The sequence below is a fragment of the Rhincodon typus genome, chromosome 5, assembly GCF_021869965.1.
Source record: "Rhincodon typus isolate 14 chromosome 5, sRhiTyp1.1, whole genome shotgun sequence".
Classification (NCBI taxonomy): Eukaryota; Metazoa; Chordata; class Chondrichthyes; order Orectolobiformes; family Rhincodontidae; genus Rhincodon; species Rhincodon typus.
Window position 1 is genome coordinate 57,712,811 of NC_063336.1, and position 14,188 is coordinate 57,726,998.

The following is a 14,188-nucleotide window of genomic DNA, read 5'->3' on the forward strand; positions in this document are numbered from 1 at the left end:
ACTCCTGCACCCCAACCCCAGGTCTAATTGTTTTTTCTCTTCAGAATGCAGATTTGAGCTGTCACATGTTCCATGAGCTGCTGACATCTGTTTAAATGCTTTCAGCTACTGACTGACTTACTGAGGCTTCTTTGAAATAACAGCGCTCTTAAAGTAGGAACTAACTTGTCCATAAAAAAAAGCTTTTCTTCTTTCCTTTCAGATTCTTCTGAGGGTTTTCTCTTTCTGGAGCTTCTTTCCATATAGCTGCAATCACATTATGACAGTGATTAGAACATTGTCATTGTCACCTTCCTATAGTATGGACCAAAGTAATATGTATCTTCGAGCTGGTACTGACCATTTGTGTTTGGGGTCGAGTGCTGCCAACAATCCTCCTTCCTACTGTTGGTAAAGGGGCTGATCAGTAGCCAATTGTGGGCGATGGATCCTGAACAACATTTAGCAGAAGAGGTTCTTGTCTTAGATTATCAAATGTAGTTTATAACATCTCAGAAATTATATAAAACGGGTAGAACATCGGCATCTCTATTAAGAGATCATGGAAGACTGTTATCTGCGTGAATTACCTTCAAGTGTTATGTCTACCCAATATTGCCTCCAGTGGCTATGATACATACCAGAATGGATGGAGCTTCAGCTTAGCTCATATTAGCCCTTACGTATCCACTACCTTATACAACATTTACCACCTTTGTAACTCTGCAGCTGCCTATGGCAGGGTTTAACATCATCCAAAGCCTGACATTGAAACATCAGAACGACCTGAGGCCATCAAGCAAGGCTTTCATCAGTCACCTCCAGAGAAAGTCAACAGTGAGCAGCTGGATTGCAGCCACTGTGCTGAATTACATATGAACACAAAGGCAGGCAAAGATGTATCGGATACAGGTTTAAATCACAAATTACAAGTTATATCAAGAAATGGATTACATTGAATAATGAAACAACATTAGGTGAAAGTTTGTTAGTGTCCATGGCCAGAACACTCAATGTGATTATAGTCATCAACACTCTGCCAGCAGGACCATGGATAATGACACTAGGATAATGCTTTAACATCATGGGGCTATTTACTAATAGATTCTGTGGAGTAGTGGTACATATGGACTATTTTGAAACTGTGGTCTGCCCCTCCTAATGGGTGGGGTGCGTTAAAATTACAATTTAAAATGGAAAAACAAATTTCAATCATAATTTTTGGCATCTTTCAGACTTATAAGATGACATTTCCTTAAGGAAATTTTGTGAAAACATAGTTTTCAAATGGAAACAGTCCCCTGTGATTCAGTTGCTTGTCCAGTATTTCAATATATTAAATTTAAGCCCAGTATTTTTCTCTATGTGTGCCAACCAGCTTTTACATCCTCTCCAGCAATACATGTTTGAGGAATGATTCACACTTGTGGCTTGCACATTATTATGCATTGCTTTACATTGATTAATTCTGCAAGATTGTAAACATGAATTGAATTAGCAAAGCTGTGATGAAATAACGATAAAATTACGACAACTCTCAGACATACAACTAAGTGGAAAACAAATAGCTTGTGACATTGTTTAACATAGGCCATACCATATGCCCTTATTTCTTGTGTATCTGCTTTAGTTGGTCAAGGGAGGACTTTATGCTGATAAATGTGCGGGAGCTGGAAGAAGGTCACCTCCCTATCAACTGCCTTTTTTGTGACCAGTGTACGTGCTTCCTCACCAGCACTGCTCTTTCTTGCACTGAAATTACAGTGGTTTCAATAATTGAATGGCATTTAACTAAGGGCACAATGAGGCAAATATGAATTCCCTTTTATCCTGCCTATTCCTGCTCAATGAGAATTAAAATAAGCAGATTAATCACTTGCAGTGGGGCGGGGGCGTGGGGAAGCGGGGAGCATGGAGGAATATTTAAACTGTCTGAAAGCATAATGCTTTTCTTGTCATTCTGTGGCACCTTATTAAGATATTCCTAATACACTTCCTAAAAAGATTTTTATACCAGGGTTGTGGAAATTAAAAAATAAATGCCAGGAAAATCGTTTAATATCAGAGTTATATATTATTAATTTACCAACTAGATCTACATTCCAGGTACAGCTAAGTGATAATGATGGACTACATCTACAGATTGAGATCATGTGGGTGCTCAGCAGCAAAGCCAATTCATATGATGTAACAAACCTGAATGAATCACCATCATAGGAATAGTCTTACTATGATCAGCTTTGTTCTCAGTATGTATGTGCCTGCCTCCTTGCTGACAAATAAACTATGCCACATCTGCCAAAGTACTACCAACAGTAGTATCAGCAGGACACTGGTGCATTATTGATCTGAACCCACACTTCATTTCCTTTCATGTTGATTGACAGTGTCACCATCGCTAATCCCATAACCTTGTTCACCATGACTTACTCAGTGTGACCTCCTCAAGCTCAGTTAGTGTTTATGTACAACTGTGTTGTAAGTTGGAACTATTAATGAGACGAGTGTAAGGTGCTAACTTTAGATTATTGGCAGAATAAGCTACTTTGCTCAGCCTATAGTTACAATGGATGACATACGTTAAGCTATAGGTTTTAAGACAAATCTTCAGATTGTTTCTTGTGCTGTAACTTGTTTTCTGGTTATGTGTATGACTAAGTCAGGGAGTAGATTTGTGAAGGAAAAGTACGTAACAAGAACACAATGGAATTATCTCTCTGGATCTATATTCTGCTGCTCTTGTAAACAGTGATTGCTTTACGTGAGCTCCTTCCTTAAATATCCGATCCTTTCTCCAGTTCAGCTTTACTCCTTCTGTTATGTGCTATTTTGTTCTGCGTAAAGGATAGCGTTCAACTGTAACTTTAAGAAACACATTTGGTGACAGCCAATGTGCAAACACCCAGCTAAAGTATAGCTAGTTAAGTTGTGTTGGAAAGATGTATTGTGTGAAGTTCTATTAAAAATTCAGAGCCTCAACAATTTCAGAATAATTTCTGTTGTAAGATAAATCCTTACCACAGCTCACCGTGATATAAAATCCTTCTGGCAGGTTTGCTGCTACCACCTTCTTTCCTGTTAGGGATTTATGAGGCCTGTTTGATCTAGTGTTGTAGGGGAAAACTACTTGGTAGTCTAATGAGCAAAGGCTCTTCTCTTAAACAGGATAAACCCAAATTGCTACCGTCCAATAAACTACAAGTTGCGTTGTTATGATAGACAGTGTTACTGAAACTACAAAGATGACTTCAATGTTGGGTCTTACTCTTTTGAGATTCAAAACTGCTCCCCTGCCTGATTCCATGTGACATCATCATTTTTGGACAGTACTTAATGCATTCCTCAGCATTTACCCTTTCAGACCCTTACATCATTTTAAACAATTTCCCGCTGATTTAAACGTTCTATGTAGTTTTTTGACCACATATGTTATACATACAAATGAGTTGTTCAGCTTTGAAAGAGTAATCAATAAAACCATACAGATCCTGGATAGACACTGGGGACATTCAAATCGAGAAATCTGCTAACTGCAATAAAATTCTGGGTAACATTACTATAGCACTTTCCCTCATCCTTACCACATTTTTAAGCTTTAGATAATGCAGAAATAATCACAGTGATGGTTATCTAGTAAGAAGCGCTTTGAAGGTCTCTTCTTTGATGCTTCCCTTAAGACAAATGGGACAAGATTCCTTTGACGCATTGTATGCACTAACACATTAAGAACACAGTCCATGAATGTTCCTGTATTCTTTATGAAGTTCTATTCCTTTTGATATTAGTTGGCAATTGTGGTCCTTTTCTAGTTTTAGTAGGTGTGGAAGCTCACACAAACAATCTTCTGTGTTGAAGCATATTTGCCATGAATAAGGATTCACTTTAAACCTAGATAATTTGGGGTCACTAATTGAGTAGTACTTGTCCTACAGAGTGTTGTTTCAGTCATCAATGCACACAAGCAGAGATATTTAGCCCTTAGATATTTAAATAAGAAATATCCCTCCTTTACTACAATGGAAAACTGTTCTATCAGATATAGTGTAATAATACCACATAATGCTACTCTTGTGCAAAATACCTCAGTATGTGATTTAACATATAAGGGTTGTCAGTGTCAGCTTGACCTTCCTCAAACCATAATCATATTGGCTGTAGTTTAGCTGGCATCAGTCCCATTTTTCTAACTGACCTTCTTTGAATATTTGCTGTTTTGACCATTTCTTCGACATCTCCACCACACCACCCCCCTCAACACCACCCACATTAAATAGCGTCAAATGGCTGTGTACAATTCATTGCTTCCTCCAAAGAGTATAACAGAATTGGAGCTGCTTGAGCATTTGACAGTCCAATGTAACTTGGACATGATATCATTTCATTTTAACAGAAAAGTGTTGCTTGTGCTACAGTCTTTTACAAACAAAATTAACACTGTCATTAAATTACTGGCTTCACTGCGTATCTTAAAAATAGATTCCGTTAATTTGTGCAGCTAATATGCTAAATTAACACTTTATCGTTGACGTATAGAAAAGTTTGATCAATGTCAAAGTCGCATCAAATTTCTTACATTCTATCCAAGAAACTTTGTAAAATAGTAGCTCTTTGGCAGCGACTTTATTAATTCAAGATTTTTGCTGCACTACCAAATGAATTTTCATGTGATTTTTATTATAAAATATACTTTATGTCAATATACTTTGCAGTATAGGTCATTTTTGCACCAAAAAGGAATGCATGTCACTGAATTAAAGACAATAAAAGTTGTATTTTCCTACATATGTCAGATAGGTAAAGAACACAAATAGGTATACAGAAAAATATAAAAATTGATTTTTTTCTTGCAAAACACAAAGCATATTCTAAAACTCCCTCTCTGATCTTTATTAACTTACATGTAATTACAATCAAATTAAGAACCATTGAAAGTAATAACACATTTGATCCACTTATGTTGCTGCCAGTCATTTTAAACAATCCAAAGCCATTCTGTCACTCAACGCTCATCTCACACCCAGGTATTTCCCATATCTAATTTTTCCTCAGAAGATGCAACAGTTTCTACCCTAATATTCACTGAGGAAGGACATGGTATTTGACAAAGGCAAACATTGACCTGAATTTCATCATTTCTTAGAAAAGGAAAGCCTGCTACTTGTTGGCCTATTGAAGCCCTTATAGGGCCAATTCTAGATTTAAAGGGCTTCTCCGGACACTGCAGGGATTTTATCTGTGATGGAAGAGGCCAACAATAATTTTGCTGCCCACCAGATCTTACCGGGCATGTGGCTTGCTCTATCTTGCCAACTGTCCATTGAAATATTGATCTGAATACTTCTCATAATGAGGTGCAATGTGGAGAATTGCATGGGGTAACTTGCTGGAGCTCTTGGAGTTCTGAGCTTCAGACGTTCCTGTTACCACAGTCACCAGTAGTTCATAGTAGCTTCTGGATACAGTTACTTCAGCCCTTTTAGAAGAAGCAGTACCAATACAGCACAGTCATTTTTACCTCCATGTGAGAGAATGGAAGGATCATTACAATATCAAAAGGAGAAAACTATTACTTTCAGACACAAATTAACTTCTCTGACATGATTTGAGGGTAGGTGATGGCCTAGTGGTACTGATTGAGCTAGACAATTAAGCCAGAAACCCAGCTGATGTTCTGGGGACCCAGGTTCGAATCCCACCACAGCAGATGGTGGAATTGGAATTCAAAAAAAAGTCTGGAATTAAGAATCTACTGATCACCATGAAATCATTGCCGATTGTCAGAAAAACCCATCTGGTTCACTAATGCCAGGAAATCTGCCACGCTTACCTGGTCTGGCTTACATGTGACTCCAGATCCACAGCAATGTGGTAGACTCTCAATTGCCCGCTGAAATGGTCTAGCAAGCTACAAAGACTCTAAGAAATGAAACTGGATGGATCACCTAGCATCGACCTAGGCACCGGAAAAGACAACGGCTGAAAAAGCCCTGTCGACAGTGAAAAGTCCTCCACACTAATATCTGAGGGTTAGTGCCAAAATTGGGAGAGCTGTCTCACAGACTAGTCAAGCAACAGCCTGACATAGTCATACTCTCAGAATCTTACCTTACAGACAATGTCCCAGACACCACCATCACCATTCCTGGGTATGTCCTGTCCCACCGGCAGGGCAGACCCAGCAGAGGGAGCGGCACAGTGGTATACAGTCGGGAGGGAGTTGCCCTGGGAGTCCTCAACATTGACTCCGGACCCCATGAAATCTCATGGCTTCAAGTTAAACATGGGCATGGAAACTTCCTGCTGATTACCACGTACCGTCCTCCCTCAGCTGATGAATTAGTACTCCTCAATGTTGAACAACACATAGAGGAAGCACTGAGGGTGGCAAGGATGCAAAATGTACTCTGGGTGGGGAATTTCAATGTCCACCACCAAGAGTGGCTCGGCAGCAGTACTACTGATCGGGCTGGTCAGGTCCTAAAGGTTATAGCTGCTAGAGGGTCTGCGGCAGGGAACCAAGTTAGGGGAAAAACATACCTGACCTCATCCTTACCAATCTGCTGGCTGCAGTTGCATCTGTCCATGAAGCATTCACAGCAATCTTCAGCCAGAAGTGCCACATGGATGATCCATCTTGGCCTCCTCCAGTGGTCCCCAGCATCACAGATACCAGTCTTCAGCCACAATTCACTCCACATGATATCAAGAAACGGTTGGAGACACTGGATACTGCAAAGGCTATGGGCCCTGACAACATTCTGGCAATAATACTGAGGACTTGTGTTCCAGAGCTTGTCGGTCCCCTAACCAAGCTGTTCCAGTACAGTTACAATACTGGTATCTACCCGACAATGTGGAAAATTGCCCATGTGTGTCCTGTACATAAAAAGCAGGACAAATCCGACCCGGCCAATTACCGCCCCATCGGTCTCCTCTCGATCATCAGTAAAGTGATGGAAGGTGTCAACAACAGTGCTATCAAGCAGCATCTGCTCAGAAATAACTTGCTCAGTGATGCCCAGTTTGGGTTCCGCCAGGGCCACTCAGCTCCTGACATCATTACAGCCTCGGTTCAAACATGGACAAAAGTGCTGAATTCCAGAGGTGAGGTGAGAGTGACAGCCCTTGATATCAAGGCTGCATTTGACTAAGTGTGGCATCAAGGAGCCCTGGCAAAACTGGAATCAATGGGTATCGGGGGCAAACACTCTGGTGGTTGGAGTCATACCTGACACATAGGAAGATGGTTGTGGTTGTGGGACGTCAGTCATCTCAGGTCCAGGACATCTCTGCAGGAGTTCCTCAGGGTAGTGTCCTAGGCCTAACCATCTTCAGCTGCTTCATTAATGATCTTGCCTCCATCTTAAGGTCAGAGATGGGGACGTTCGCTGATGATTGCACAATGTTCAGCACCATTCGTGACTCATCAGATACTGAAGCAGTCCATGTTCACATGCAACAAAATCTGGACAATATCCAGGCTTGGGCTTGCAAGTGGCAAGTGACATTCGCGCCACACAAATGCCAGGCTATGACCATCAACAATATGAGACAATTCAAATAAAAACCAAAAGAACTGTGGATGCTATAAATCAGGAACGAAAACAAAGTTGTTGGAAAAGCTCAGCAGGTCTGGCCGCATCTGTGGAGGAGAAAACAGAGTTAACGTTTCGGGTCACAAAACGTTTCGGGTCCAGTGCCCCTTCCTCAGAACTGATGGTGGCTGGGAAAACGTCAGTTTATATGCAGAAAATAGGGAGGTGGATGGGGTAGGGAGTAAACGATAGGATAGAGCCCAAAGAGAGAGAAAGACAGTTGGACAGACAAAGGAGTTGCTAACGATCAGGCTGGGAGGGTGAATAGTTGTTAATGGGGACTGTTAGTGACTAATAACAGGGAATGTGTAGTGGCAGGCTATGTGGTAACAGAGACAATTGTTGTTGAGACAATTCAACCACTGCCCATTGACATTCAATGGTGTTACCATCATTGATTCCCCCACTATCAACATTCTTGGGGGTTACCATTGACCAGAAACTCAACTGGACTCACCACTTTAACAGAGTGGCTACAAGAGCAGGCCAGAAGATGGGAATACTGTGGTGAGTAACTCATCTCCTGACTCCTCAAAGCCTGTCCACCATCTACAAGGCACAAGTCAGGAGTGTGATGGAATACTCCCCACTTGCCTGGATGAGTGCAGCCCCAACAACACTCAAGTAGCTTGACACCATCCAGGACAAAGCAGCCCACTTCATTGGCACTGTGTCCACAGGCATCCACTCCCTCCACCACCGACGCTCAGTAGCAGCAGTGTGTACTATCTACAAGATACACTGCAGAAATTCACCAAAGATCCTCAGACAGCACCTTCCAAACCCACGACCACTTCCATCTAGAAGGACAAGGGCAGCAGATATACGGGAACACCACCACCTCCGAAGTCCCCTCCAAGTGATTAAACATCCTGACTTAGAAATATATCGCTGTTCCTTCACTGTCGCTGGGTCAAAATCCTGGAATTCCCTCCCTAATATCATTGTGGGTCAACCCACAGCAGGAGGAATGCAGCGATTCAAGAAGGCAGCTCACCACCACCTTCTCAAGGGCAACTAGGGATGAGCAAGAAATGCTGGCCAGCCAGCGACACCCACATCCCACAAAAAATGAATAGAAAAAAAAATTTGAGGAAACTAAAGATCCTAGAAAGACAACCATTCAATAACAACATGGTGCCCTCTGCTATTTATGAAATCTGAGATAAAACAAAGAATTGCGGCTGCTGGAGATCTGAAACATAAACAGAAATTGCCAGAGAAACTCAACAGGCCCAGCAGTATCTGTGGAGAGAAAGTAGAATTAACTTTTCGAGTCCAATGACCCACGCTCACCCATGCTGAGTTTCTCCAGCAATTTCTTTTTATGTTTAAGAAATCAGAGACTTGGGGGAGAAATGATAAAGCTAAATGTTTTTTTTATTTATTTGTAATAATTATATTAATTTGAGGGAGATGATGAATAAGGCAGTTAGTCTGTAAAGGCATTAACTGGCATCATGAGACAACTTCTGCCCATCAGCGTTTAAAAGACTGTCTCCCGTAGGAGCTAAACAGGTGAACCATAATGTACTGAAATGTCAGATTCTTTTTCCGGTGATGAGATCCATGTACTTTATTAGTAATGTGTGCTCACTCTTGAATCTGACCTGATGTCTCACAAGAGACTACCATATAATTTATTGAAATGTAACTATCTGTTCAGTAAAATGTAATAAACTTTTACTGTTTGTCGAGATTGAGTCAACGTCTGTCGAAGACTTTGTGTGGCCATCCTTACCCACTTGGAAATAATAACTTAGACAAATACTAACAAGAAGGAATGGTATTAGTGAACCTACCCAAGGAATCTCTGATGGCTCCTGTGGACATATATCAGTGTCCACAGCCAGATTAGCCATGATCTAATTGAATTGTAAAACAGGCATGAAGGGCCAAATGGCCTGCTTCTACGTTCTGTGTTCCTAAGTTCCAATTATTGAATAGGGAATCAATTCAACATCTACACAATGTATAAATTGTCATGCACAGTACGAAGTATATGGGTGCAAAATCTGAAGAAATTGCATCTAAACTGTGAAGTCTGGGTTACAGACTATAAACTTGATAAATGTCTGTCATACTTATTTCAGTTCATGCTGGCATTGTGGAGCAATGGTCGCATGGATCTACATGAATTTTTTTAGGGTGTATTAACCTAGCAAATACATATGGAAAATATTATAGAAGGCTGTTTTTTCTTTGAAATCAACTTTTTTCTTCTGTTCAAAAATTTACTGAGAGCAGAAATTTGCCTTGGATAACTAACAGATGCTACATGAAACACATTAGAAATGCGTGCATGCATATGTGAGCAGCTGTGGGGGAGGGATTTTTTTTGTTTCCAAATGGACTGAAGCTGACCACGTGGAAGTGCTGGGTTAAACAGTTGGGCAACAACTGGCTTGAAATCTTTACAAAATTACTGCACTTGTATGGCAGAATTTCAATCTTAAGAATGTTTTAAACAGAAGTGTTTTCCAATATTGCCAAATTCATTGTGTGGCACTATACGTTAAGCAGGGTGACCTGAATGTCACAGTGTTGAACAGAAATAACAAATTGTATCTTATCAAACAAATATCAGAAGTTAATTTTTTTTTAAAAAATGCTGCATTGTTGAAATAACAATGTGCAAATAAACAGAGAAGTCCATGTGAGCTGTACAAAAATCACCATGCTTACAAATTATGAAATCAATTCAAGTAGTAATATTTTGAAAGGCATGTGGATTGCAAGACTGGAAAAGTTACTGTAATTGGAAAAGAACATAAATGAATTTTTTGAGAAATGTGAATTGCAGTACCAAACAAAATGTACAATGCAAGTTTTTGGAAGAATATATGGATGATAGAAAACATGGACAATTGGTTTAGTATAGGGAGAAAGAAAAGTTTTTGTGGAGATTTCGGAGGAGAAATGGAAAGTAATAAATTCAAACAGATTATAGCCTTAAAGCAGATTGGATGAGGAGGGGAAGGAAGTGCTCCATTGGTGTGCTACTGTTTTTACACCCTCTAAGAAATTGCTCTTAGTCAACTACTGGAAAGAAGATATTGGCGAGTACCTCAGAAGTGGTTCAAGTCTACTCTACTCCTAAGTTTTAAAATAGCGCAAGACCTGGTGGTAAAATGTAAAAATGGAAACAAATTATTGAATAAATTATGTAAGTTGTTTGTTGAAGGTTTAAAATACATTAATATTATTTGGAACTTGGATTCTAAAGGAAAAGTAAATGGATTTTTACTTTTTAGTTTTATGAAGGTCACTTTTTTTAAGGGTTGGAAAAAATATTTTTTAGCAACGGGTCAGATAAGCATTTCCAAGAAATGATGGGACTTAAGATAAATGATTATTCAAGCTACTTGGTGAGTTAATTGCTGACATTTTCACCAATTTAGGATTTACGACCCCATGAGTTTCAGATGGAGAGGAGTTACAAGCAGGCTCCATCCAGAAGAAAAGATCCATAGCAGCGTATGTGCTGTTTAGCAAACTAAATGTCGTCAAAGAAACTGCAAAAATACCGTGGACATTTTTCCTTCCAGATCAATGAGAAAATTCAATGTGTTTGCCTGCATCCATGAAGCCTGGGGAGAAACGGAGAGAATCACATCTGGTGAATGGGCAGGAAGTTGTCAAAATGAAACTCATGTGGCATCTTTAATCAAGAAAGAATTTCTTGAGTGCAGATAGGAACACCACTCCAATACAATTGAGTGCTGATAAAGGGTATGCTGTTCATAATAAGATCGTTCCAAGTTGTCTTTGTATATACATAATATAGCTCTTTTTTATGCAATAAATGTATGCTGCTTTCTTAAAAGTACATTTACAGCTTCCTGTGAATATATGCAGTGACGGACCATAACAGTCATCAAATCGTAGAAGTAGAGGTTATGGTTGATTCAACCAGGTTTCACTTTGGGATTGAGTCGCTACATAGAAACAAAGAGAATACGGTTAGGAGTGGTCACTCAGCCCTTCAAGCCCATTGTGTCATTCACTATGATCGTGGCTGATCAGTCACTGCAATCACCGATTCTCAATTTCTCTCAAAGGAAAATAAGAGCTAGCAGCAGGAGTAGGTAATTTAGTCCCCTGAACCTGCCTCACCATTCAATAGGATCATGGTTGATCTCAACTCAGCCTCAACTCCACATTCCTGCCCACTTCCCATGACTCTTCAACCCATTACTAATTAAAAATCTATCCATCTCCTTCTTAAATTTGTTCAGTGTTCTGGTGTCCACCACATTCTGGGAATTTCATTGATTCACAACCCCTCTTCATCTCTGCCTTAAATCTGCCACCTCTTAGACTAAAATGATGACCTCTTGTTCTAGAATGCCCCATAAGGGGAGTTATCAGTTCTTTGTCTATTTGTAATCCCCTTTAGCATGTTATATACCCAAATTAGATCCCTTCTCATCCATCTAAAATCCAGTGAGTGTAGGCCTAAACTGCTCAATCTCTCCTCATAAATTAAGTCTTTCATCTTTGGATTGAATCTTGTGAAACTTCTCTGCCCTGCTCAAGTAAAGGGACTAAAATTGTATGCAATACCCTAGATGCAATCTCACCAAAGCCTTGCACAATTGCAACAATGCTTCCCTACATATATATACTCCTCTTTTAACAATAACTGTTAAAATTCCATTGGGCTACCTTATTGCCTGCTGTACCTGCATACCAGTTTTCTGCAACTCATGCACGAGGACACCCAGATCCCTTTGCACTGAAGCATTTTGAAGTTTCTCTCCATTTAGATAATATGTTGTCATTTTTATTTTTCTGACCAAAATGGATAACTTCACACTGTTCCCTGTTAATCTCCATCTGACACATTTTGGCACATTCACCTAACCCATCGAGGTGGAACTGTTTAAAAATTATGGGGCTTTTAGGACAGAGGAGATTGTTTTTCTGTCAAAGCATTGTGCAACTTTGGAACTTGCTGCTTCAGAAGGTAATGGAGTTTGGGCATTGAATATTTTTTAAGTGGATGTAGATAGATTTTGTTAGACAAGAGGATTAAATGTTACTGTTTTGGAATGTAGAATTTGAAAACTAACAGAATTGTCGTGCTCATAGTGAATGGTGGAGCAGACTTGATGGGCCAAAGAGCCTGCTTCTGCTTCTAATTTGCTTCTTCAAATTTAAATATATATGTTTGCATGTTTAAAGATGTCGTCAGTGAGCTTCAAGGTGAAAATGAGAACAGAAGCTATGTAGCAGTAAAGGTTTAATAGCAATTTCAAGGATAATGTGATGATTTTTTGTTTGCCAAGCTACTGCCAATTAGCAGAGACATAGTAAATGTTGAGTAAATTGAGTGTTCATAGTTCAGACTGTGTCAAAGTAATTTGATAATTGGGGATAGACAAAGGTCAAATGCTTTTTCTCCCTTATGACTTATATCACATTTATGGTGTATCTCACTCAGTGTCTGCAATGTGTAGATTTTAATGATACTACTTGTAAGAATATGTCTACAGATGATTATCCAGTCTTTTGGAGATGTTGTTTCTGAAGTCTATAAATGGAGGCATTCATGAAGCTGAAACCACAGAAATGCTCTGTTGGCTGGTGTGTGTCCTTATAGGCAGCAAGGAAGTATTCTCTCAATTAGTCTCTGAAATGAGATACATCTGCCCCTAAATCTGATGGCTAAAGAGAAAAAGAAACCTTAATTTCTGTTTTGGATAGACAAAAATCAAATAAACCTGATAATACAGGGATATTACCTGGCTCACTCTGGTCTTACAGATTCAGTGAGGAGGGAGAGTGAACAGGTTTATTGTTGTTACCTCTCTCTTTTCAAGACCAGGGGTATATGTTTAGGTGGGTTCCTGGCTTCTAAAGGAATTCTGCTCAGAATACACTTAGCAGATACGTTGGAACACATTTGCAGGAGGGTCAATGAGGCCTTTAAAAATTATTGAAATCTTTACGTAAGTAAACAAATAGACCCAAACAGAATTGTGTACCCAACACAGAAGAAACCAAGTCTCTGCTGGCTGTAAAGTCAATTTTTCATTAGCCCGCAAGAGCATCTAATCTCCCTGTCAATCTTCCTCTTCTTCATAACCATCACATAAGAAGGCAATTCCCATTAGGAAAGCTATTAGTTGCATATTGCTGCTGGGCAAAATCAAAACATAACAATTAACACAAACGTTTCATGCATATGTTAGTGATGGCAAAACAAAGAGAGATAAGAGTAATTAAGAGCTGAAATATTCGATTTGACTTGATTTATTATTGCCACATGTGCCAAAGTACAGTGAAAAGTTTTATTTTGCATGCCGTACAGGCAGATCATAACCTACAAAGATTATAGCCTGTTTGAACAGAGCAAGAAATATATCTCCATTCATGATGCTGTTCATTTCAGTACACATGTAGACATCCTGTTCACACGAGCCTGGATTTTACTGTAATTGTCATTCACCTCATGTACATGTGCCTATAGACTTTGAAACAAACAAAAATAGAAGCTGCTGGAGAAACTTAGTATGTCTGGTAGTATTTCAGTCTGAAGAAGGGTCACTGGAGACTTTAACTCTGTTTCTCTCTACAAATGCTGCCAGAGTTAAAGTCTCCAGTGACCC